The sequence below is a fragment of the Castor canadensis genome, chromosome 8, assembly GCF_047511655.1.
Source record: "Castor canadensis chromosome 8, mCasCan1.hap1v2, whole genome shotgun sequence".
Taxonomy (NCBI): domain Eukaryota; kingdom Metazoa; phylum Chordata; class Mammalia; order Rodentia; family Castoridae; genus Castor; species Castor canadensis.
Window position 1 is genome coordinate 29,676,376 of NC_133393.1, and position 27,180 is coordinate 29,703,555.

At 41.3% G+C, this 27,180-nt stretch overlaps 1 long non-coding RNA gene and 1 other non-coding gene across 2 annotated transcripts; both read left to right on the top strand.

The window, feature by feature from the left end:
- Positions 1-1,193: 1,193 nt before the first annotated feature.
- On the top strand, positions 1,194-27,067 carry LOC141425678 (uncharacterized). Its single transcript, XR_012450722.1, has 4 exons — positions 1,194-1,563; positions 5,492-5,915; positions 13,032-13,138; positions 25,980-27,067. It is a non-coding gene; the product is annotated as an uncharacterized lncRNA (long non-coding RNA).
- Positions 26,266-26,372, top strand: LOC141426053 (U6 spliceosomal RNA). The gene has a single exon (XR_012451162.1). It is a non-coding gene; the product is annotated as a U6 spliceosomal RNA (small nuclear RNA).
- Positions 27,068-27,180: the final 113 nt, after the last annotated feature.

A 27,180-nucleotide genomic window follows, 5' to 3' on the forward strand; every position in this document is an offset into this window, starting at 1 on the left:
ACATATGTATCTAGTTCTATATGAATAATACATGTATTTATGTGTACATTTATCTTATAGGTCTAGCATTCCACATAGGAGAGAAAACATGAAAACATGCACTCTTTGTCCTTCTTCAGTCCACTTTCTTTTTCTTTCTGCACTATACTGTGAGTAGATGTCTCCACAAATCCATGCACAGTGGCTACAGGTGTAACTGGTCACATGTTATGTGCAGGTTGATAGAACAATGTCACCATTTTGCGAATCAGCCAAAATGGCAGCCCCGCCCTTAAACAAATTCCCCCGCTCTAAGACAGCCCCACCCCTACCAGAGACTACTGTGCATGCCCTAACCTCCTTACCCTCCCCCTTCTATGAAAGCCACTGCTCGCCCAGGCTCTGGGCTGCGCCACCTTTCCCCTGGCCAGCCTGGCAGTTGGGCCTGCCATTAAACCTTGCTCTATGGACATGAGTTTTCTCCTGAGCTTTCTTTGAGAGCGGCGTTTTTCCTAACATTTGGTGCCGAAACCCGGGATCGGGTTGAGTTCCCAGCAGTGACCTTGCTCTCCCCGCTTTCCTCCAGGATCTGAGCTGCTTTACCAGGACCCCAGATCCTAGGAAGCGCCACTCTCTCACTAGCTCACAGGGAAGTTCCTCCACCCCAGTGCATCTCCAACCACCATCCACCACCAGCCAATCTTCCCTTAAGGTCCTCTCTCTTGGTGAGTCCTCCTCGCACGCAGAGCTGTGGTCTCTCTCTCTCATTTCCTGGAAAACCCTAGCGCTAGGTTGCAGCTAGCTCTTGTCCCAGGGAAAACTGGGTTCCCCACTTGGGGCTGTGGACATCCCCGTGGTCAAGACGTTCCCTCTGGGGGTTGTTTTCCACATTTCTCTCTCTCCTGAGGACCTGATATTTCGGGGATGCCCGCCATATCTCTCCTCAAGTCAGGCCTTCACCATGGGAGTTGGACTGTCCCAAATTCCTTTAGACTCCCCAATGGGATGTCTCCTGGCCCATCTTGGGCCCCTCTGCCTAACACCTGATCTTAAGCCACAAAAGCTCATTTTTCTCTGTAATCAGGCCTGGCCCCAATTGGACAATGCCTCCAAATGGCCACTTAATGGCACTTTCAATCCCAATATTTTAAGGGATTTATACAATCTCTGTGAGCGTGCTGGTAAATGGAAGGAACTTTCCTACATCCAATTCTTTCCCTATCTCTGCATCAAACCCTCCCTCTGTACTTTCTGTTCCCCTGCGCAGATTCTATCAGCCTGTAAATCAGTTTCTAAATCAGCCAATTCCTCTCCCAAACCTCCTCCTTCCCCATGTAAGCAGACTTCTTGCACTGCTTACCATACCTATCTCCTCCTATCTTCCTGAAAAACTCTCCCTGTCGTGAGTTAAGCAAGCCACTCCTTGCCAATTCTGACCTCAATGTGGTTCCAGCTCTGGAGAGCTCATGCTCCCTTCCTGTGGGCTGAGACAAAGCCCCGGATTTATTCGGCGACCAGAGAGTGGAGGTTTTGTTTCCTGAAAGCCTGCCAGTACCAATCAATTGGAGCAACCTGGAGACACAGGTGATGGCTAATCCCTTAAGCATGTGTCATGCCTCCGGGCTCTGCCTTCCCCTCCCTACCTAAGATGTCAGCACACCTTTCTGCCTCCTCCATGGTCTCACCACATGTCCTCTGTCTCTGTCTGCCTTCCCCTCCCTGGGCTTACTGGGACCCTGCCTCCCATGAAAAACCTGTAGCATGGTACCTTATGACTCAAGTTATTCCAACTAGTTTGCCAGGCCTCTCAGTCTAAAGTAACTTTAAATCAGCTGCTTTACAAAAGCGCTTAGAAAAACCTGCAGCTGCCACATTTAGGCTCTAATTCCACCCCCACAAGGGGAGGAGGGAAAACAAACAGGCGCACCTGTGCACAGGATGCTGGCTTCTGGACACAGCAAAAACACCTGCCATAGCTAGGAAAATCCATAGAGAGGATCCAGCAAATCCTGGACAGCCAGCCACATGTGGTGATGGCTGTGGCCCGCCACCACTTCCCCTAGAATAAACGCGCTCAGAGTATACAGGAAGTGGGGAGGGGCGACAGGCCTCAGGATCAGACCTAAGCAGTCAGGGTCATTTGTCCCAGGTGTGTGTGGAGGGAGTGGCCTTGCACAAGTCCTGCTCCTAGCCCCACCTCACACCTCAGGGCATCAGCCATTGTAAGCCAGTTGTTAGCTCAAGGTTATAGTTCCAGAAATAACTAAATAGACATTACTATGGTCTCTAAATTTCTCATTTAGAATCTTCTATACCTTTGGCCTCAGCATAAATTTTTCCCTCCAAATATTAACACTAGTTGTCCCTTATGGCCCTGTTATTGGCCTGAAATGCCCTCTGAATGCCCTTCTCCAACTTTACAAATGTTTTATTTCTTTGTTAAAAAGGTAGCATTTTATTAAAGAGGCTGCCTGCTGTTAGCTAAAAGACAGGATCTTAACGTTTTGTTCTTTCTAGATGGGATCTGCATCTTCCAGTCTTCTGGCTGGCAGATGTTGGAAGCTTTGTACTGAGGCCCGGCCTCAGTATGCCTTGGGTGACCAAGAGAAGTGGCCTTCACAGGGTTCCTTAAATTACAATACCACACTCCAATTAGACCTTTTCTATAAAAGTAAAAAAAAAAGTAAACTGAGGTCCCCTATACAAATTTCTACCTTCTAAGCCACCCCAATACTCAGAACCTCTTAATGAGTGCTTCCCTCTCCAACAGGCAATGGTAGGAAGAGGGCAAATCGTATGTCCCCTTCCAGTTATTAGATCTAAGGGAAATTTAAAAACATCTAAACAGCTGTACTGATGCCCAGACAAATACATTCAAGTCTTTAGCTCTGTGATCCAAACCTTTCAACTGACATGAAAGGATATTTTGCTTCTACTAGACCAGACTCTTATCTCATTAGAAAAGCAATGGGTTCAGGCCCAGGCTGCTCAGGTTGGAAATGATTATGTGGCTTAAGCAGTAGAGTACCACTTTATAAGCAGAAAGTCCTGAGTTCAAGCCAGTACAGCCAAAGTAAGAAATAATGATAATAGTATTTGGGGCTGTGGAAGTAGCTCAATGGGAGAATGTCTGCCCAGCATGTGCAAAGTCCTGGGTTCAATTCCCCAGCATTACTAAAATAAATAAATAAATAAATAAATAAATAAATAAAAATGGTAAAGAAGATAAGTGGCATTAATGTCACTTCAGCTATCTTATAGTAGAAAAACGTAGTTTAACCTAGACCAGATTCCTCATTCTTCAAGTGAGGAAACTGAGGCCCAGAACAGTTCAGAGATTTGCTCTCCAGAGTGTCAGGTGTCAATGTACAATAACAACTTTACTTTACAGCAACAACCTATCAGAAAGCATACCATGGTAGACTCAGAGTCACAGGTAAGAGAGGTTCTCCTCAAAGATAAATTTCTAACAGTCAGTCCCAGATATTTGTAAAAAACTCAGACTGTGGCTGAAGGGAAAAGCCATTGAACCAAGTAATACAGCTAGCCATGTCTGTATTTATGGCTATGTCTGTATGTCTGGGACCTTACTAACAGGAGAGAAAAAGATAAGAGACACCATGGCCTCATTGCTGCTCTCAGAGAGGGCCCCACCTGCCTGGGGTCTGTATCCTGAACTTGCTACCGTGGTGTGCAGGAGAGGCACTTCTGCAGAGAATGCTTAAGGGGGGACAGCCCGGGAGACAGCCCCGCCCCCAACCGGGACCCTGCCCTCTGCAAGGGTAACCACTGGAGGTCTAAGTGCCCCCATGACCAGATGGAAGGCGAGGTGCCACCTTCTATGGATTGATGGGTCCCGGCCCCCTGTCCACACTCCACTTCTTGGCATCAATGTTGAGGAGCCATAATGGCAGAAAAACAAAAGGCCATTTTCCTCCTAGACAGTGGAGCCTGTTTCTCTGTTTTACCTTTTTCTCCTGTTCTCTGGTCCAATGACAAAAGTTATCATTCGGGGCAAATCTGGCCAGCCCCTAGAGCACTAGTTTACCTGGCCTCTGGCCTGCTCTTGGGGAGACCTGCTCTTCTGTCACTCTTTCCTCATAGTACCTGAAACTCTAGTGCCCCTGATGGGACAGGATTTACTATCTCAATTAAAAGCTCAAATTCTCCTCCCCCCCAGGCAGCTATCTCTGCTGCCCCCTCCTTCAGGAACAAAGAGATTCCACAGTGTGGACTGATGAGATGAGTGTAGGGTGAGCCAGGACGGCCCTCCCTATTCAAATAAAACTCAAAAATCCCTCACAGTTTCCACACCTAAAACAATATCCCCTCAAGCCTGAGGAATGATGAGGCCTTATGTGTATCATAAATTCCTTAAAACAACAAGGGCTACTAATTAGTTGCTCCAGCCCCTATAATAAATTTAAAATTCTTATGAAAGTTAATTTTAAAATACAAGTTACAAAGTAAACAACTGGAAAGGATATAGATAGGTAATAAATGTATTTTTTGGGAAGTTAAAGAGAAAAGGAATGGTTTTTTGGATGAGAAAGGATTTTGTAAAAAAGGGTTTATCCTAAAGATTGTTTCAAATAGGAGGGATAAAAACAAGCCATCAAAGGGTTTAATATGTTATATAAAGATCTAAGTAAGTTTTAAAAGTGCATAATAAGAAACTTCAGTGTGTGATAAAGTTAAAGTTAAATATAATCTAAGAGTTGCCTAAAAGATTTTTAGGGTCATGTCAAACTAAAATCAAATCCTCTATGTCTATAAAATAACAAGGTTATCTTAATATTGTTCTGCTCTGAGTAACATCTACAAAAAACCATTACAGAGAAAGATTTTATCAAAGAAATTATTTGTGTTTTCTGCTGATCTTGTCAAGCTTTAAGTACTACTAAATCAGAGTTCATTTACATATTTGCTTATGTGTCTTAAATGACAACCTTGTAACAGTGTTATGTTATACTTTATCTAAATATGGTACAAACATTTAAAAGGTTCAAAGTGTCAATTTATATAAAATAATGAGCTAAAGCTCTCTTTTATCCAAGAGTGTTACATTTAAATCCTGACAGCTCCTGCCTCCCACAGGTCACCTACCTAGGTGTGGCCTTAAAGGGACAGACTCACTCACTGAGTCATAAATGCATCAGCCCAATCTTCTGTTTCCCAACCCCCATACCATAAGACAGCTTACAGCTTTCCTGGCAGTTATAGGATTTTGCAGAATTTAGATCCCTAGGTGTGTAGTCCCTGAACAGACACCTTTTTATGCTCCTCCTAATATTCCTATTTGGGTCTTAGATAATGTATGGCCACCCATTTCTCTCTCTGTAGTTGGAGGATTCTTAAAATTGTCTAGGGGACAACATTTCACAGTGGTTCTCCTGGCCAATGCCCATCCTAATGCCTATGTTCCTGCTCTCCTATTCTTAAGCTTCCTCCCTTATATCATACTGCATTTCTGTTATTGCTAATCAAAAATGTAACCAATTGTACCTCCCAGGATACCAACCTCTCCAAAACCACCCTGAGAACTACTGTGAAGGCCCCATCCAGGACACCACAGGAGCCTGAGGATCCTGCCCCATACAACACCCCCTGCCAGCAGGAAGCAGTTAAAGAGATCGATGCTTCTCCCCAATTCCTGATCCTCAGCCCCTACCCTCATCATTATTAAAGAAAAAATGGGGGAATGATAGAACAATAATGTCGCCATTTTGTGAATCAGCCAAAATGGCAACCCCGCCCTTAAACAAATTCCTGTGCTCTAAGACAGCCCCACCCCTACCAGAGACTACTGCACCTGTACTAACTTCCTTACCCTCCCCCTTCTATAAAAGCCACTGCTTGCCCAGGCTCGGGGCTGCGCCACCTTTCCCCTGGCCAGCCTGGCAGTTGGGCCCGCCATTAAACCTTGCTCTATGGACGTAAGTTTTCTCCTGAGCTTTCTTTGAGAGCGGCGTTTTTCCTAACACAGGTCCTTTGACCTTGCCTGGAACAGATGAGAATTCCAGATCCAGTTCATGTGGTAGGGTAGGAGAGCCATATGATATGGACATGTTTTGGAAGACAGGAGGTCACTATTGATAAATGGATGTGAAATGAGGCAGGAAAAAAATTAATGAAATTCATAGAATTTGCCATCTAATAGGTTCTCAGGTACTGACATTCGAAATTGGTGAGGAGAGGTTCTATGACAAAGTGGTTCTGAGCATAGAAGCCAGCTTGCTGTGTGACTTTGGGTCAGTCAATTAACCTCCCTGTGCATGTTTCTCTATCTGTAAAATAAGAATAACAATAATACTTGACTTTCTGAGTTGTTGTGAGGACTGTTAACTTTAGGAGATAAGCCTGATAGAGATCAAAAGTATGAGCAGACACTTCTGTCCTGTAGGAAACAAATAGGTATGTATAGATATGTAAGAATAATTCAAGTCCCTTTTATAAATAATTTTTGTTCTTTCAAGAATTTATCCTAATGACAAAGGTAACTTGAAAATTTATTCTGTGGAAATGATTAGAGCAAAGTATAATGATTTAGATACAAAGATGTTTACTGTGGCATTATTGGTTATAAGGAAGAAAGAAAAGCATCTTGGTGATGAATATTATAATATTAGAGTTTAAGTAAAAGAAGAATGTCATAGATCTATCTATCTAGGTCAAATTTTTCAGTAGAAAAGAATGTTAGATACATTTTTTAGTAGCATTTGTTAAACTTTTGTTTGCTATACTGGTGTTTAAACTCAGGGTTTACACCTGGATCCACTCTGCCAGTCCATTTTGGTGATGTGTGTTTTTAAGATAGGGCCTTGGGAACTATTTGTCCAGACTGGCTTCAAATCATGATCTTCCTGATCTCTGCCTCCCAAGTAGCTAGGATTACAGGTGAGAGCCACTGGTGCCTGGAAATAAAGAGTTAGAAGAGATTATTTAAAAATCTTCCACCACAAAGAAATAATGAATGTTTAAAGAGATGGAAATGTTAATTACATTAATTTGTTCATTACCCGTTACATATGTAAATAAATAAAATAAGCTAATTTCTCCATCTAAAAAAAAAAGAAAAGAATGTTAGATAATACGTACTTACTCATTGATGAAGTAAAATGTTTTAGCAGGAAGTTGTTTATGGAAAGGAAATCTGCAAAGCAAATCTGCAAGCTGGAAAAGAGATTTTCCATTTGATGGGATAAAAAGTGGTGAAATGGTCATTGAAATTTCTTGATAGAGGATTCTTAGAGATGGTATCATGGGGCAGTAGATGTAGAATCAAGTCCATAAGCGTGCCTAGAAAAGTGACTCTTCTCTATGAGCTTTTTTTTGTGTCTTGGAAAATTTTTTCTGAGTCAAAGTGAAATAAAGTCTTCATGTGAAAAGATTGTGAAATGACAAAATCCCATTCACAGCTAGCTTCCATAGTTGTTCTATGATGCAGACATTAAAGATGGCCACTGCTGCCTTTCATTTCTTCATGATAATGAGATGGTCAAGGTCAGACATACTTCTCCTTCTAGTCTTTCCATCAGTATTTCCTGTCTCTGCTTTCCTTTGATGCTCCTTTTTCAGTTTCCAGCCGGGGTGACAATGCCAGATGAACCTTCCGGACAAGACTCTGTGTTATTGCACTGTCATTCCTTTGACCTCTGTAATAGTCAACTCTAGAGCACCATATGCTAGCTCCAGCTTTTGCCCAACACCCCAGAACATGGTGGAAAAAAAAAGCTGCATGTTATGAGCAAAGGTTAGAGGAACTCAGACCATACTGGCTAGGATATAGCTCAAGGATAGTTGTCCTCAGAGACTATCTAGCTATCTAGCTATTTTCAGCAGAAAAAAATGAGAGAATACTTAATCGCTGGTGAAGTAAAACATGTTAAGAATGGTCTGAAGTCCAAGGCAAAGTTCTTCCCTAGGGTTTCAATGGAAAGGTTAGGCATTGCTCACTTTAGTGACAGATAGTCAGAGGGGCTGGGTGGCAGAAAAAAAAGGCAGAAGTAGGGCCGGAGGGGCCCAAAGAGAGAGGCCGGGGGGAATGTGTAGATGTGGGACCCAACAGCGACATTATAGAAGGAGACGCCCCCAGCCTCGTAGTTCAGGAAGATCCCTACTTGACTAGGGAGGCTGCTCAGGGAAGGAGAGTCTGAGGCAAGGTGAGGGCCTGATAGATACTTATTATCATGCAGTTCCATGGTCCAGAATCCATTTTGAGGCGACTCTGAAATCCCCCATGTCTTTTCAGAATTCTCTTCACAAATGCCCAGTCTCCAGAATGTCCTGTCCCCAACTTTGACTTCCCAGTAATGTCTTCCAGAAGAGAAGTTCTTATGGCCCAACACGTAAGGATCAAATAAAAACCTTCCAGGTTTTTCAGGCAGATTCTGCCGTGTGTTTTTCCAGCTCACACTCTGGCAATCTTCAGACAGAAACAGTTTGAAGTAGGCTGTGTCTGGATCTAGAGTCACATTAGCTACAGAAAAAGAAAGAGAGAGAGAGAGAGAGAGAGAGAGAGAGAGAGAGAGAGAGAGAGAGACAGAGTGCCAGGTCAACTCTGGCATCTCAGGACCTTTGATAACTGGGAAAAGAGAGAAATAAGCTGATCCTGTCCATGGAGTCCTGCTCCGTCCTCCTCCAAACAGCTAGAATGACAAGCTTCTCCCCAAATGTCTTTGAGGACCACTCAAAGAGTCAGTGGAAAGCTGGGCACAGTGGCCAACATCTATAATCCTAGCTAGCTATTCAAGAGGTGGAGAGGCAGAGAGTGGGAGGATAGTGGTTGGAGGTTAACCTGGGAAAACAGCTAGCTAGACCTACATTTCAAATCAATTAAAAAGTTGGGTATGATAGCATGCACCAGTCATTCCAGCTACGCAGGAAGTGTAAATAGGTGAATCAAGATCCAGGAGAGGGCTGGAGGTGTGGCTCAAGTGGTAGAGCCACTTTGCAAGCATAAAACCCTGAGTTGAAACCCCAGTCCCACAAAAAAAAAAAACCCACAAAAAACAAAAAACCTGACAGAGTGGCTTAAGCAGTGGAGTGTCTGCCTAACAAAAGGCCCTGAGTTCAAACCCCAGTACAGCCAAAAACAAAACAAAACAAAAACCAAAAAGAGCCACTGGGAGAGCTCACTTTTTAAAAGGAGCATGTTGTCCAGGTAGTCCAGGTTCTTGCGATCTAGAGGTTCAGGTTCCTGAGAACAAGGGTAGCTATTCAGGAACCACCTTTCCTCTACCTGTGCCACAGCATTTGGTACAAACCACTCTCACTGCACTATTACTGTTTTCTATTTCTCTTTTCTTCTAGACTAGAAGGTATAGACTGTATCTCTGTTTATCTCTGAGCCAGGTACTAACAGGGAGAGTCATGTTTGCATGAGAGAGACTTTTATATATTCATCAAACTCTGACTTCTTTCCCTCCTGGGGACATAGCTAGATGACATTTCCCAGGCTCCGTACCAAGAAGATTTGGCCATTTCCAGGTGATTGGGAGAATATTGGATTTAGATTAATCTGAGCTGCACGGGAGAGTTCAGGTAGACAAATTTAAGAGACTTTGTGCATATGGAGAGTGGGAAAGAAATCAAAATAAGAATGTGGGAGTATTTTACATGAGTTTTCCAAGGAACTCTTCCAAGGAGAGACAAGTGGACCAAGGAATCCCTGTGTGGGCATCCCTTGAGTCATTAATCAGTTTTGTATTCTTGAGCAAGTTACTTGAGACTCTTGTCTTCCTCATGTTAAGGACACAAGATTAGAGTAGGTCTATTCCAGGTCTACATCATTTGACCAGGAAAGGGAGCACAGCCTAGTGGATAGGAGTTTAGCTTCTGGGACCAGATTCCCCGAGATTGTGTCCCAGCATCACCATCTCCTGGATGGGTGATTTGGAGCAAGGTTTTTACTCTATTTGTGGATTAGTTTTCTCCATTGTAGATGGGCATAAAAATAGCATCTACCTTGAAGGGAAGGGCAAAGATCAGTAAATGGGACAATATGTATAAAGCACTCAGATCTGTTTTTAGTGCATGGTGGTGGGTACGAAGAAATACTAGCTATTTAAAAAGACAATTTATATGATTTTCTTCATTCATCCTTTTTAATTTAATTAATTGTGTAGTGTTGGGAATTAAACTCTGAACCTCATGAATGCTAGACAGGTACTCTACCATTGAGCCAAACCCCAAACCCTCTCCATTCCTCCTTTCTAGAGTTCTCCATGGGAGCTCCAATTATGAAGTGCTACCTCTGTTGTAAGTGGGGAGTTGTTAGATCTCCTATAAGATACACATCACCCACTTGAGACTCAATTGTGTACACTTAGGCCTATGGTGTGAAAACATTGAGGAGTAGAAAAAGCCAAGAGAGAAAGTGGGTGTGGAGGTCTTTACAAAAGAAAAGTAGGACTGGCAGTAGTTCAAGTGGTAGAGGGCCTGCATAGCAAGTGTGAGGCCCTGAGTTCAAACCCTAGTGCCACCAAAAAAATAAAGAAAGAAAATGAAAGGAAAAGAATTTAAGTTATTGGAAAAGAAAAATGCAGAGCTGCTGAACTGGGATTAAGACAGCCATTGGTCTCTATTTACTTTCTCTCTCTCTTTAGCTCTTGGTCTCTATGCTTTGCAGATTGTCCCAGGTTCTCTATACATGGTCTGCCCAGCCACATCACTCACTGAAATTGAAAGATGGAGGATTGCTAAGATCTTTCCTTCTGGAGCTTTGAGCTTATGACATTGGGAATTAGATGGCCACTCACCAGCCTAAGACTGAACTTTTCTCCAATCTGCAATAGAAAGAGAGAGAGAGAGAGAGAGAGAGAGAGAAAGAGAAAGAGAGAGAGAAACCAGTGCTTCCTGACTAGACTTATAAACTTCTTGGCCTTTTCTTCCCATCTTTGGTGCCCTCCTCACTCATCTCTAGTACTTAACTGCCTTCTTCTCCTCACATACCTCACACGAATAGTGGCAGGCAGAGGGAGGACAGAAGAAATGGATTTTCCATTTTCATTTCTCTGCCCTTAAGTGCGGCCTTGGATCCCACTGGGAACTCTTTATCCATATCTCCTTTTAGTTGTTCTTTGCCCCACTGTAGCTGAAATGCACTAGCATACACAAGTTCATGTGAAGGCTTGGGATATGAACCAGGAAACAGGACAGAACTAGGATGGGTTTATCTTTTTCTTCACTGTGATCATGCTCACAGAGTTAGGTGTTTAATCCTATCTTCTCTTGCCTTCTTTCCAAGATCTAGTACAATGCCCTGCAGTATATCATGCAGTGTCCTGTGTGCAATGTATGCTCCACTGCCCAGAAATTCTCTTTCTTTTATTTCATTTGCCACATCAGGAAGCATCTATTTATTTCCTTTCCTCCCTTCCTTACTTCCTCCCTTCCTTCCTTTCTTTTTTGGTGGTACTGGGTTTTGGACTCGGCTTCATACTTGCTAGGCAGGCATTCTACCACTTGAGCTCATCTCCAGTCCAGAAAGCAACCACTTCTCATGACTTTTTTGTCATCTCTTGTTACCATTAGGGACTCCAAGAATGGCAATTTTCTTTATAGCCTTATATGGGCCGTGGACGACAAGTCCCAGGCTCACCATCCACTGATTTGTGTTTCTTCATATCCATCTACTGTTACCCATTACTCATTAGTCATGCAACCTAAATCCAGTTAATTAACAACTCAATGTCCCTATTTCTTCATCAGTAGAGTATGCATGACATCTTTCTTTAAATTATTTGGGGGAGGACTTGACACAGCCTGCACATATTAACTTTCATTGAATGTCACTGTCTCAGCTTAGAAGGTTCAGTTTTGATCCCTGCACTAATAACTTCCAAATTCACCTCCCTAGAGGATAACGTCTGCAGGTGCCTGCTGTGGAGTTGGGATTTTAGTTCAAAGGTAAAGAGGAAATCTCTAAAAAGTGTGGTATGGGAAAAATGTATACATTGAGAATAGCAGTGGGGCAGGTGCTGGGGAAATGGAAGACAGGAGTGTCACTTACATTGTATTGTATGGAATTGTGTCTGCTGAAATTGCACAATATTGCTTATTCTTATTGGAGAGCCAGATGGAAGGAGACAGGGAGCCCAAGGAGAAAGCTACTGTGATACTTCAGCAAGAACTGATGAGAGCTTGAAGCAAGGCTCTGGCTTTGGGATTGGGGAAATGAGGAGTGGACTGATTACTACTATTAATCATAGCTAATATTTATATAAAACCTACTATGATTTTGTGATGTGCTTAGGGATTTACATTCATCAACAACATTTATAACCCTAGGGGGAAATACTCTTGTTTCCCACATCTTATAGATGAGGAAGCCAAAGTCCAAAGTGGTTAAATAACTCACCCAAGGTCACACAAGTGGTTACTGGCTGAACTGAGTCTTGAGCCCAGGTAGTATGGCTCCAGATCTGACCTAGTGGTTAGAATAGCTTAGTAGCTGGACCTCTCGAGAAGTGCAGAACAGGAGTTGGCTATGAATTGGATGTTGTGATGACAGAGTGAGCAGAGTTGGGAATAACTGATAGGTGATTTCATTTAGACATATAAAGAAGGAGGACAAAGTTGGTGTGAAATTTTTGTTTTGTTTTATTTTTGTGGTATTGGCCTTGTGTGTTAGGCAAGCAATACCACTGAGCCACTCCCCACTTAGAATTTAGTTTTAGATATACTGACAGTGAGATGCCTCAGAGGTATCCAGTGGACAATAAATTCAGGAAGTGGGCAGAGCTGAAGACAGAATTCAATACAGATGGTATATCAACTTACAGGGGACACTCTTTTTTGTGTGTGAGTAAAATGGGAGAGTTTATTGAGATAGAAAAATAACAAAGTAGAGCTCCCAGAACTGGGAGGGGTCCCAAGAGAGAGTGCCCCAGAGGAGACTCTTGAAAATAGATTGGGAGGGAATTCCAAGATGGTGGCTAGAGGTAGGAAGCAGAAAGCGAGCCTCCTGTAGTGAAATCTTGGAGAGACGCCGGAGACACACTTTGCAGGCATAATCACTGAGAAAAGGCATAACTTTGACCCCTCCACAGCTCCTGCTGGCGCAGAGAATCTCCACTTCACGTTAAACGGAGAAACAAGGAGGGCCCTCGGGCCGCCAGTCACCGGCGCCCATGTGGCTTGGGAAGACACGGACCAGGTGAGCTTCGCGGTAACCGTGATACTCCCACAGACAAAGCCTCGGCCAGAGCAGCATAGCCCCCTGGACAGACTGACCTCCACCCCAGGAAAAAAGAGAAACTGAGTAATAAGCAATAAGAACAAATAAGACACACAGGAAAGAGGGTGGGGCGCACTGAGCACCGAAGATTAGGGGAAGGGAACCCTTCCCGGGACTGTAAATAAACAAGCTGGGCAGGCGGGAGAGCCTCTGGCGGGAGCGGGGGGCACGCGCTCAGCAACCAGGAGTGGGAAAGCTTGTGAGAGTGGTGGAGGGAGGAAAACTCCACAGGAGAGAAGGGAAGACCCACTTCCCACGTGAGCTGTAAACAAACATGGCGGCTGGCAGGAGCAGCAGCACCACCCAGTAAGCAGGAGCAGGAAAGCTTGTGAAAGCAGAGGTGGGAGGAGAACTGCACAGGAGAGGGGGGAAGACCCACCTCCCACATGATCTGTAAATAAACACGCAGGCCTGAGAATGCGGGTGCAGTGTCACCTTTCCCAGTGCTTGGAAAGGGGAAAGCTTGTAGCAGAGGCTCCTGCACAGGAGAAATCTGAGCAACAAAGCCTGCGGGTCCATGTGAGTGCTAAGCTCACCCCAGAGATCTGCATAAATAACGCCTCCAGCAACAGCAGGCTGACAACATTGGGCAGGCAAGCCACAGTTGCAGAAACCATTCTCAGAACTGTCTCCAGACTCTTTTTTTTTTTTGTCTCCCTACCTTTGATGAGAAAACAACCAAATTACACCTGCAAGCTGAAAAACTTACTGAAACTGTATTGCATTTGAACTTGGGACACTTGGGGTTATTTTTGTGTGTGTGTGTGTAGTTTTGTTCTTCTTTATGCATCCCCTTTGATGAGACAACTACAGAACAACATCTGAGGCACCATCTCCAGGATTGGAGACTGTGACTTCACTGCATTTGAACTTGGAGGTTTTTTGGTTTTTTGGTTTTTTTAAATTTTCTATTTTTTCATTTTATTTTAATACATTTTTATAGATAGATTTTTCTTTCATTTACTTATTTTTTATTTTTATTCTTACCTTTTTAAATTTTTGATTTTCAGTCCTCTCTCTGTCTCTCTAATGTCTGTTCAGCTTACTGTTGATTAGTACACTAAAGCTCCCTGTTTATACCTTTGAAATCTTCTTGTCTGACACCTTGTTCTGTTTTCTCCCTCCAGTCTGTGTATTTGTTTTCCCATTTCTTTAACTTCTTGCTTTCCATCTCAGCTCATCCTTCCATTCTAAATATTACCATTGTCATTATTACAAGCAGGAAATTCTTAATTGCATACAGTACAGGGACAGTAACAACACCAAAGACAATGACGGGAAGACAGAAAAAACAGGGAAACCAGTTTCCCCACAGCAAAAAATTAGTACAGGAACCAGAGGGGAATGAAGAAAACAGGTACTCAGATCCAGACTCCAACAAAAATGAAGGTCAACTATGCCAAAGGACCCAAGGAAGCCCACAAGAATAATTTAAAAGAAGACATACTACAGGTACTCAATGAGAATTTTATAGAGATGATACTGGATAGGGTCAACCAAAATGTACAGGAGACACTCAAGAAATTCCAAGACAATAAAAATAGAGAATTTGAAAAATCAAATGAAGAAATAAAGGAAACCATAGAAGCACTGTATAAGCACCAAAGTGAAAGACAGAACACGAAGAATAAACAGATAAATGAACTCAGGACAAAAATAGACAACATAAAAGAGGAAAACAGCCAGGATATGGAAAACCTCAGAAAAAAGAATGAAACAGAACTGCAAAACAAAACGGAAGGCCAATCCAGCAGAATAGAACATACAGAAGACAGAATCTCAGAACTTGAAGATGAAATGGTAATTAAAGGAAAAACCAAAGAACTATTAATTAAACAACTCAAGACCTGTGAAAAGAAAATGCAAGAACTCACCGACTCCATCAAAAGACCAAACTTGAGAATCAAGGGCATTGAAGAAGGAGAAGAGGTGCAAGTGAAGGGAATGCATAATATATTTAACAAAATAATAACAGAAAATTTCCCAAATCTAGAGAAAGATATTCCCATACAGATGCAAGAGGCCTCCAGGACACCAAACAGACCAGATCAAAATAGGACTACCCCACAACATATCATTATTAAAACAACAAGTTCAGAAACTAAGAAAAGAATATTGAAGGCTGTAAGAGAGAAAAAACAAGTAACATACAAAGGTAGACCTGTCAAAATCACAGCAGACTTCTCAACAGAAACATTAAAAGCAAGAAGAGCATGGGTGAGATCTTCCGGGCACTGAATGAAAATAACTTCAACCCCAGGATACTCTACCCAGCAAAACTATCATTCAAAATAGATGGAGCAATAAAAGTCTTCCATGATAAGCAGAAAGTAAAACAATATGTGACCACAAAGCCACAACTACAAAGGATTCTGCAAGGGATTCTGCACACAGAAAGTGAAACCCAACTTAACCATGAAAAGACAGGCAGCACCAAACTACAGGAAAAGAAAAAGCAAGAAAGTAGAGAGTAACCTCAACTTAGATACACACAATCAAACCTTCAAACAACTAAGACAACTAAATGACAGGAATCACCACCTACCTATCAGTACTAACGCTTAATGTTAACGGACTTAATTCACCCATCAAAAGGCACCGCTTAATGAAATGGATTAAAAAGGAAGATCCAACAATTTGTTGCTTACAGGAGACCCATCTCACCGACAGAAATAAGCATAGGCTTAGGATGAAAGGCTGGAAGAATATTTACCAAGCCAATGGCCCCCCAAAACAGGCAGGAGTAGCAATACTTATCTCTGACAAAGTAGACTTCAAACCTACATTGATCAAATGAGATAAAGAAGGACATTCCATGCTAATAAAAGGGGAAATAGACCAAAAGGAAATAATAATTATCAACCTGTATGCACCCAAAGTCAATGCACCCAATTTCATCAAACATACCCTGAAAGACCTAAAAGCATATATAAATGCCAACACAGTGGTTGTGGGAGACTTTAACACCCCATTATCATCAATAGACAGGTCATCCAAACAAAAACTCAATAAAGAAATCCAAGATCTAAAATATGCAATAGATCAAGTGGACCTAGTAGATGTCTACAGAACATTTCATCCAACCTCTACACAATATACATTCTTCTCAGCAGCCCATGGAACCTTCTCCAAAACAGATCATATCCTAGGGCACAAAGCAAGTCTCAGCAAATACAAGAAAATAGAAATTATACCGTGCATACTATCTGATCACAATGCAGTAAAACTAGAACTCAACAACAAAAGTAAAGACAAAAAACATGCAAACAGCTGGAAACTAAATAACTCATTACTTAATGAAGAATGGATCATTGATAAAATAAAAGAGGAAATTAAAAAGTTCCTGGAAGTCAATGAAAATGAAAACACAACCTACCAGAACCTATGGGACACAGCTAAGGCAGGCCTGAGAGGAAAGTTTATAGCTATGAGTGTATACATTAAAAAGACTCAAAGATCCCAAATCAATGACCTAATGATACATCTCAAACTCCAAGAAAAAAAAGAACAAGCAAATTCCAAAACAAATAGAAGGAGAGAAATAATAAAAATAAGAGCTGAAATCAACGAAATAGAAACCAAAAAAACCATACAAAGAATTAATGAAACAAAAAGTTGGTTCTTTGAAAAAATAAACAAGATCGATAGACCCCTGGCAAACCTGACTAAAATGAGGAGAGAAAAAACCCAAATTAGTAGAATCAGGAATGCAAAAGGGGAGATAACAACAAACACCATGGAGGTCCAGGAAATCATCAGAGACTACTTTGAGAACTTTTATTCAAATAAATTTGAAAATTTTAATGAAATGGACAGATTTCTAGATACATATGATCATCCAAAACTGAACCAAGAGGAAATTAATCACCTGAATAGATCTATAACACAAAATGAAATTGAAGCAGCAATCAAGAGTCTCCCGAAAATGAAAAGTCCAGTACCTGATGGATTCTCTGCTGGATTCTATCAGACCTTTATTTATTTATTTTTTTTTCATTTTTCTTTTATTATTCATATGTGCATACAAGGATTGGTTCATTTCTCCCCCCTGCCCCCACCCCCTCCCTTACCACACACTCTGCCCCCTCCCTCTCCCCCCCCTCAATACCCAGCAGAAACTATTTTGCCCTTATTTCTAATTTTGTTGTAGAGAGAGTATAAGCAATAATAGGAAGGAACAAGGGTTTTTGCTGGTTGAGATAAGGATAGCTATACAGGGCATTGACTCACATTGATTTCCCGTGCGTGGGTGTTACCTTCTAGGTTAATTCTTTTTGATCTAACCTTTTCTCTAGTACCTGTTCCCCTTTTCCTATTGGCCTCAGTTGCTTTAAGGTATCTGCTTTAGTTTCTCTGTGTTAAGGGCAACAAATGCTAGCTAGTTTTTTAGGTGTCTTACCTATCCTCACCCCTCCCTTGTGTGCTCTCGCTTTTATTATGTGCTCATAGTCCAATCCCCTTGTTGTGTTTGCCCTTGATCTAATGTCCACATATGAGGGAGAACATACGATTTTTGGTTTTTTGAGCCAGGCTAACCTCACTCAGAATGATGTTCTCCAATTCCATCCATTTACCAGCGAATGATAACATTTCGTTCTTCTTCATGGCTGCATAAAATTCCATTGTGTATAGATACCACATTTTCTTAATCCATTCATCAGTGGTGGGACATCTTGGCTGTTTCCATAACTTGGCTATTGTGAATAGTGCCGCAATAAACATGGATGTGCAGGTGCCTCTGGAGTAACAGTCTTTTGGGTATATCCCCAAGAGTGGTATTGCTGGATCAAATGGTAGAACGATGTCCAGCTTTTTAAGTAGCCTCCAAATTTTTTTCCAGAGTGGTTGTACTAGTCTACATTCCCACCAACAGTGTAAGAGGGTTCCTTTTTCCCCGCATCCTCGCCAACACCTGTTGTTGGTGGTGTTGCTGATGATGGCTATTCTAACAGGGGTGAGGTGGAATCTTAGCGTGGTTTTAATTTGCATTTCCTTTATTGCTAGAGATGGTGAGCATTTTTTCATGTGTTTTCTGGCCATTTGAATTTCTTCTTTTGAGAAAGTTCTATTTAGTTCACATGCCCATTTCTTTATTGATTCATTAGTTTTGGGAGAATTTAGTTTTTTAAGTTTCCTGTATATTCTGGTTATCAGTCCTTTGTCTGATGTATAGTTGGCAAATATTTTCTCCCACTCTGTGGGTGTTCTCTTCAGTTTAGAGACCATTTCTTTTGATGAACAGAAGCTTTTTAGTTTTATGAGGTCCCATTTATCTATGCTGTCTCTTAGTTGCTGTGCTGCTGGGGTTTCATTGAGAAAGTTCTTACCTATACCTACTAACTCCAGAGTATTTCCTACTCTTTCTTGTATCAACTTAAGAGTTTGGGGTCTGTCTATCAGACCTTTAAAGAAGAACTGATACCAACCCTCCTTAAACTGTTCCACAAAATAGAAAGGGAAGGAAAACTGCCAAACACATTTTATGAAGCCAGTATTACACTTATCCCAAAACCAGGCAAAGACATCTCCAAAAAGGAGAACTATAGGCCAATCTCCTTAATGAACATTGACTCAAAAATCCTCAACAAAATAATGGCAAACCGAATTCAACAACACATCAAAAAGATTATTCACCATGACCAAGTAGGCTTCATCCCAGGGATGCAGGGGTGGTTCAACATACGAAAATCAATAAATGTAATAAACCACATTAACAGAAGCAAAGACAAAAACCACTTGATCATCTCAATAGATGCAGAAAAAGCCTTTGATAAGATCCAACACCATTTCATGACAAAAGCTCTAAGAAAACTAGGAATAGAAGGAAAGTACCTCAACATTATAAAAGCTGTATATGACAAACCTACAGCCAGCATTATACTTAACGGAGAAAAACTGAAACCATTCCCTCTAAAATCAGGAACCAGACAAGGATGCCCAATATCTCCACTCCTATTCAAAATAGTACTGGAATTCCTAGGCAGAGCAATTAGGCAAGAAGAAGGAATAAAAGGAATACAAATAGGTAAAGAAACTGTCAAAATATCCCTATTTGCAGATGACATGATCCTGTACCTTAAAGACCCAAAACACTCTACTCAGAAGCTTCTAGGCATCATCAATAGCTATAGCAAGGTAGCAGGATATAAAATCAACATAGAAAAATCATTAGCATTTCTATACACTAACAATGAGCAAACTGAAAAAGAATACATGAAAATAATTCCATTTACAATAGCCTCAAAAAAAATCAAATACCTAGGTGTAAACCTAACAAAAGATGTGAAAGACCTCTATAAGGAAAACTATACACTTCTGAAGAAAGAGATTGAGGAAGACTACAGAAAGTGAAGAGATCTCCCATGCTCATGGATTGGTAGAACCAACATAGTAAAAATGTCGATACTCCCAAAAGTAATCTACATGTTTAATGCAATTCCCATCAAAATTCCAATGACATTCATTAAAGAGATCGAAAAATCTACCGTGAAATTTATATGGAAACACAGGAAGCCACGAATAGCCAAGGCAATACTCAGTCAAAAGAACAATGCAGGAGGTATCACAATACCTGACTTCAAACTATATTACAAAGCAGTAGCAATAAAAACAGCATGGTACTGGCACAAAAACAGACATGAAGAGCAGTGGAACAGAATAGAGGACCCAGATACGAAGCCACAAAACTATAACCAACTTGTCTTTACAAAGGAGCGAAAAATACATGATGGAGAAATAGCAGCCTCTTCAACAAAAACTGCTGGGAAAACTGGTTAGCAGACTGCAAAAAACTGAAACTAGATCCATGTATATCACCCTATACCAAGATTAACTCAAAATGGATCAAGGATCTTAATATCAGACCCCAAACTCTAAAGTTGATACAGGAAAGAGTAGGAAATATTCTGGAATTAGTAGGTATAGGTAAGAACTTTCTCAATGAAACCCAAGCAGCACAGTAACTAAGACATAGCATAGATAAATGGGACCTTATAAAACTGAAAAGCTTCTGTTCATCAAAAGAAATGGTCTCTAAACTGAAGAGAACACCCACAGAGTGGGAGAAAATATTTGCCAACTATACATCAGACAAAGGACTGATAACCAGAATATACAGGGAACTTAAAAAACTAAATTCTCCCAAAACTAATGAACCAATAAAGAAATGGGTAAGTGAACTAAACAGAACTTTCTCAAAAGAAGAAATTCAAATGGCCAAAAAACACATGAAAAAATTCTCACCATGTCTAGCAATAAAGGAAATGCAAATTAAAACCATGCTAAGATTCCATCTCACCCCTGTTAGAATAGCCATCATTAGCAATACCACCAACAACAGGTGTGGCGAGGATGCGGGGAAAAAGGAACCCTCTTACACTGTTGGTGGGAATGTAGACTAGTACAACCACTCTGGAAAAAAATTTGGAGGCTACTTAAAAAGCTAGACGTTGATCTACCATTTGATCCAGCAATATCACTCTTGGGGATATACCCAAAAGACTGTGACACAGGTTACTCCAGAGGCACCTGCACACCCATGTTTATTGCAGCACTATTCACAATAGCCAAGTTATGGAAACAGCCAAGATGCCCCACTACTGATGAATGGATGAAGAAAATGTATCTATACACAATGGAATTTTATGCTGCCATGAAGAAGAACGAAATGTTATCATTAGCTGGTAAATGGATGGAATTGGAGAACATCATTCTGAGTGAGGTTAGCCTGGCCCAAAAGACCAAAGATCGTATGTTCTCCCTCATATGTGGACATTAGATCAAGGGCAAACACAACAATGGGATTGGACTTTGAGCACATGATAAAAGCGAGAGCATACAAGGGAGGGGTGAGGATAGGTAAGACACCTAAAAAACTAGCTAGCATTTGTTGCCCTTAATGCAGAGAAACTAAAGCAGATACCTTAAAGCAACTGAGGCCAATAGGAAAAAGGGACCAGGAACTAGAGAAAAGGTTAGATCAAAAAGAATTAACCTAGAAGGTAACACCCACGCACAGGAAATCAATGTGAGTCAATGCCCTGTATAGCTATCCTTATCTCAACCAGCAAAAATCCTTGTTCCTTCCTATTATTGCTTATACTCTCTCTACAACAAAATTAGAAATAAGGGCAAAATAGTTTCTGCTGGGTGTTGAGGGGTGAGGGGGAGAGGGAGGGGGCAGAGTGGGTGGTAAGGGAGGGGGTGGGGGCAGGGGGGAGAAATGACCCAAGCCTTGTATGCACATATGAATAATAAAATTTAAAAAATGATAATAATGAAGTAGAAAAAAAAAAGACAGAAAATAGATTGGACCCTTCTGGGAATGTGTATGGTGTGAAAAAAGAGCCTAGGACAAAGCCTCAGGAATATCAGTAGTTATGGAGCAAGAAGAGGAAAAATTCTGAGAAGGAGTGCCCCAGGAACAGAAGAAGAACCAAGAGAGGGCCGTGAGTGTTGTCAAAGACGATGCCAAATAGAAAGACCCACTCAGAGAGGTCTATGCAAAAAGAACGAAGTGTATACTGGATCTAATGGCTGGGAGGCCATTAGCAACTGGCAGGAACACTCTTTTATGGCTGGGCGAACCAAGGAGTTCATCATGGCAGGCACAAGTCATTCATTCTCATGTTCCACCACGATCACTGCAGGAGCTCCCAGCTGGTCTTCAGGTTTCTATATGCCACCCCATTCCCATAGCCTAGTCTCAGTCTAGCAAATAACTTCTGAAAATTGATCTATTCTCTCCTCTGCTCAAGATTTTCCCATGGCTCCCCTCTCAGAGGCAAAGCCAAGGCCAGCTCAATGACTTTCAAGGTTACATGTAATCTGATCCCCCAAGCCCCTCTGACATTATCTCTTCCCCTTCTCTCAGTCACTGCTGTGCTCTAGCCACCACAGCCTTTTTTTTTCAGCTTCCACCTCTGAGCTTTGCACTGTTGTTCTTTCCATTTGGAGTGCTTTCCCCTAGATATCTCTGTGGATTGCTCCCCTACTTTACTACCATGTTTTAAATTGCAACTCCCCATATTCCTTATTCTGACTTATCTTTTCAGAACTTATCCCCATTCAACACACTACATATACTACTGTTTACTTTGTTTTCTGCCTGTCTTCTACCACAAGGTATGTTCTTTGTGAGAACTTTCTGTTTTCTTCACTTCTGTCCCCCGAGCACCTAGAACAGTGACTGACTAGCACATAGCTAACTAAGGCTCATAGGTCTTTGATGAATGATTGGAAGAATGAATGAATGGATGGATAGATAAATGACTTGACTTACTAGAGAAGTCCCAAGGGAAGCTGGAGAATGGGAGTCCAGCATGGGGGTGAAGGACTAGCTTCAGACAGGAGAAAGGACATCTGCTTTATTTAAATCAATGGAAAGAGATGCAGTAGGCGCAGATGCAGGTGGTGGAACAAAGTTTGAGAGCCTCCTCTTTTATTTTTTTCTCTGAGATAGGGGATTGCTTCACCATTTGAGATGTAGGGAAAGGATGTGGTGATGAGGATAACGGACAAGATTTACTATCACAGCTATGTATTTTATTTCCTATACCAGGTGTTTCCCTTATCTCACTAGTAACTTCTGCTCAGAGCAGTAGTTATAATACACTTAATATCTACATGAGGAAAACTGAGTTCCATAGAGCTTAAAGAAGCTGTTTTGGTTTGTCTGAGTAAGCAGAATAAACAAGGGCCAACCATTGTATTGACCAAGCAGACATGCTACATTTGGGGCACTGCAGGTGGTGTAACCAAGCAGCACATGTCAGGGAGAGTTCAATGATGAAGCAGAAGTAGGAGAACTGGGCAGCTGAGTGCCTACAATACAGGCAAAAAGTCAGGGAAGTTAGACTTTATGTTTTAGACTCGTGTTTCTTGAATTGAATTATATAAAAACACTTATTTCTGGAATACAAATGCTATTTTCTAGAATTCATCTGAAAATAATTCTTCAGATTTCTGAGGAAGATGGGAACTAGTTAATAAATACAGAATTAAAAGTTAAAATCTGGTCTGGACTGGTGGCTCATTCCAGACCAGCACTTGGGAGGCTGAAGCAGGATGACGGCAAATTCAATGCCAGCTTGAGCTTCATAGTAAGATTCTGTCTCAAAAACCAAAAAAACCCAAAGTGGATCAAAGGTCTTAATGTAAGACCTAAACTTTGAAACCATTACAGGAAGGAATAGGGAAGTCACTGAAACATATAGACAAAGGCAATAACTTCCTGAAGAGAACTCCAATAGCTCAACAATGAAGAGAAATGATTGACAAATGAGACTATATCAAACTAAAAAGCTTCTGCACAGCAAAAGAAACAGTCACTAGACTGAAGAGACAGCCCACAGAATAGAAGAAAAAATCTTTGCCAGTTATCCATCTGACAAAGGATAATAACCAGAACTTATAGGGAGCTTAAAAAACAAAACTCCCAAAGAATAAACAACCCAACAAAGAAATGGGAAAATGAACTTGACATTTTTCAAAGGAAGAAGTACAAATTGCCAATAAATTCATGAAGAAATGCTCAATGTTTCTTCCTAATGCAAATCAAAACTACATTAAGATTTTACCTCACTCCAGTCAGAATGGCTATCATTAAGAACACAAGCTACAACAAATGTTGGTAAGGATGTGGGGAAAAAGGAACCCTCATACACTGTTGGAGGAAATGTAAATTAGTACAAGCACTATGGAAAGCAGTGAAGGTTCATAAAAAAAACTAAAAATAGAACTACAATACAATCCAGTAATCCCTCTCCTGGGCATATATCCAAAGTAATGTAAGTCAGGATGCAATAAAGACACTTGCACACCCAGGTTTATTGCAGCACTATTCACAATAGCCACACTATGGGAACAGCCCAGATGACATACGAGTGATGAATGGTTTAAGAAATGTGGTATATACATACAATGACATGTTATTCAGTCATAAAGAAGAAATTAATTATGTCATTTACAGGTAAATGGATGGAACTGGAGATGATCACATTCAGCAAGCTAAGCCAGGTTTAGAAAGATAAGGGTCGCATATTTTGTCTCTTTTGTGGAAGGTAGATCCAAAAGGTAAATGTACATGAATGCAATCACAATCATAACATATTTGTAACAGTGGGACTGTTTTGAGGAGACTGGGGAAGGAGGGAGAGGAAAAGAGAATGAAAGAGAATGAATAATACTGAAATACATTGCATCTGTGTTGGAAGAAGGTATAACAAAAAGCCCTAAAAGCTGTTGAATAATAGGGGGAAAAGGTAAGGGAGAGTAATAGAGAGGGTTAATCTGCTTTAAGTACTATATATTTGCAGCCAAAATACCAGGGTGAAACCTCTCTCAACAATGAATATACACTTAAAATTTGAAGGACAAGAATGGGAGTGAGTACTAGTGGGAAGGTGAGGGTGAATGGAGAGGTTAAAGGAGGATGAATATGGTTAATGTACTTTATATGCTTGTAGGAAAATAGAACAATGAAACGTGTCAAAATCATTTTGAGTAGGGGGAGGGGGATGAGAAAGAGTGATGGAGGGGATGAACCTAACCAAGGTAGATTGTAAGCATATATGGAAATGTCATAATGAAACCCCTGGTACAACTAATATATACTAATAAAAATGATTTTTAAAAACTAAGACAATGCTGGTGGAGTAGTTCAAGTGGTAGAGTTCCTGCTTCACAAGCATAAAAGCTCTGAGCTCAAACCCCAGTACTGCCAAAAAACCTAAGCCAATGTAAAGCTAAAATCTGACCTTTTGAAGGTCCTTTATCACTGATGGGATTATAAATACAGCCATTAGCTTGAAAATTGGACCTACTCTACAGTCATTGATTACAGAATGTCAATCAAATGATTAAGAGTTTACTTAGATTATGTTTTTAAGTTAAAATTGACATTAAAGTAATTTGTAAAAAATTTAAAATTCTTTTAGAATCTACAAAGGATCCTGAGTTCAGTTGGACACAAGTTTGAAAGCTTTTGGAACATCTGTGAAATAAGAGTTAGAGGATAGGCTGAGACTCCAAATTTCGTGAGAGTGGCAAGGCCTTAGGAAAAGAATCAGGACAATGTCACCTCTTAAAATTTTTTAGATTAAAATTTTGTTTCAGTATGCTCACCATACACTTTCTGGGCTTTCCTCCAGCCTGAAGTAGAACAAAGAAAATTCATGAGATAAATGGCACGTGATAGGGCCTCAAATTGTACACAGAGCAGAGGTAAGCACTTACTGACTTCTCTTTGGAGTTTCTTTGCAAAAAGATAAGAAATTAATCAGTAGTGCCCAAAGGAGATGATCCAGGTCTATCTGGCAAAGAGCTCTCTGGGAGACCAGCAGGATCTGTGCATTGAGTCCTGTGAGTTGTCACAGAATTAGAAACTCACAGTCAGGGTTACAGCTCAGGCAGAGTAAATGGAGTAAGGTTGGTGGTAATGAGTGAGGACATTAAAAACTTCAATAGAGCTGATTGGTTCTTGCCTGTAATCCCAGCATTTGGGAGTCTGAGGCAGTAGCATCATGAGTTCAAGATCAACCAGGGCTGCATAGTGAGTTCCAGGGCTTCCTTGCTACATAACACGACCCTGTCTAAAAAACAAAACAAGACAACCTTCAACAAAAAAGGCCCTTTTGATGTTCTCCAATTATGCTCTCCATTTCCTCTGTCCAGTCTCCCTCTCCACATTTGCATCTCTCTTGCCTTGGTCTTCTGATAGCTTTACCTTTGGTCTGACGTTCTTGCTCTTTCTCCTGGTAAGGTTTCCAGATGAAGCCAAGTGCACCCACCAGAAGAAGCACCAAAACAAGCAATAATGAAGTCTGAGGTGCCACCTAAGGAAAATCCTTCAAGAGATTGCCTGTGATGGAATTGCTGAGCATTATTCCTGGGGAGAAACACAGGACAGGGTCAGGGGATAGGGAATGCTGGAGATGCACCAGAGGATACCTCAGGACCTCCAAGATCCCTGGTCCAACCCAGTCACAGGGAGGGACTTGGATGGTTCAGAAACCAAGAAAACTTGAAAGTCACTTAAAATAACTGGAATGCTCGTTTTGGCAGCACTTATACTAACAGTGGAATGATACAGAGAACATTAGCATGGCCCCTGTGCAAGGATGACACGCAAATTCGTGAAGCATTAAAAAAACCTGGAACTCAGTGTTAAATCAGGGGATAGAATGATCTCTGGGATACAGTACTGAAATTAGGATTCTAATGAGGCAGATTGGAATAGGTGGTAGCGGGAAGGGGAAGGCAAACTACACAGTGGCTAGGGGCTGATACGACCACAGAAATGAGTTACAGCAGAGTATCATGTGATTGCTCTATCAATGGAAAACGAGACCACCCAAAACCAACTGGGACCAACTGTCCTTTGTTTCATTATAATGGAATCTTCATATTGTTAACCTGCAAAATTGGCTGCTCCCATCATGCATCTGACGCTGTGACACATGTGATACCTTATATAAGGACAGAAAGAGGGATTAAACTTATTTTGGGGGAAAATCCTGATCTATTTCTGGAATTTCCTGCCTTTTTTCCACTTTAACTCATGAATAACCTTCCCCTCCATTGAAGTTTGTCCATAAGACACTATCCAAAATCTTGGGAGATGCGACTCTCCCTCCAGAAGCCTGCACTCCTCTTTTGCTCTGAATAAAACCTCCTCCCAATTCCTTACTTCGTCTTAGCTCTAAATTCTTTCACTGATGTTGACAAGAACCAAGGAGCACTGGGTAGAGACTTCAGCTTGGTCTCTCTGTCTTTGAGGAATTGCTAGCAATTCCTTTTCCTCAACTCATAAGAAGACCTTTTCACTGAGAATCACCTTGAACATGTGAGTCCCTCAAATTACAAGTAAATGCTGAGTAAAGCATTTTTGATAGGGAAAGGGACTATAGTGGGACTTAGAAGCCCTGAGTACAGGCTGGAGATACAGCTCAGTGGTGCACAGG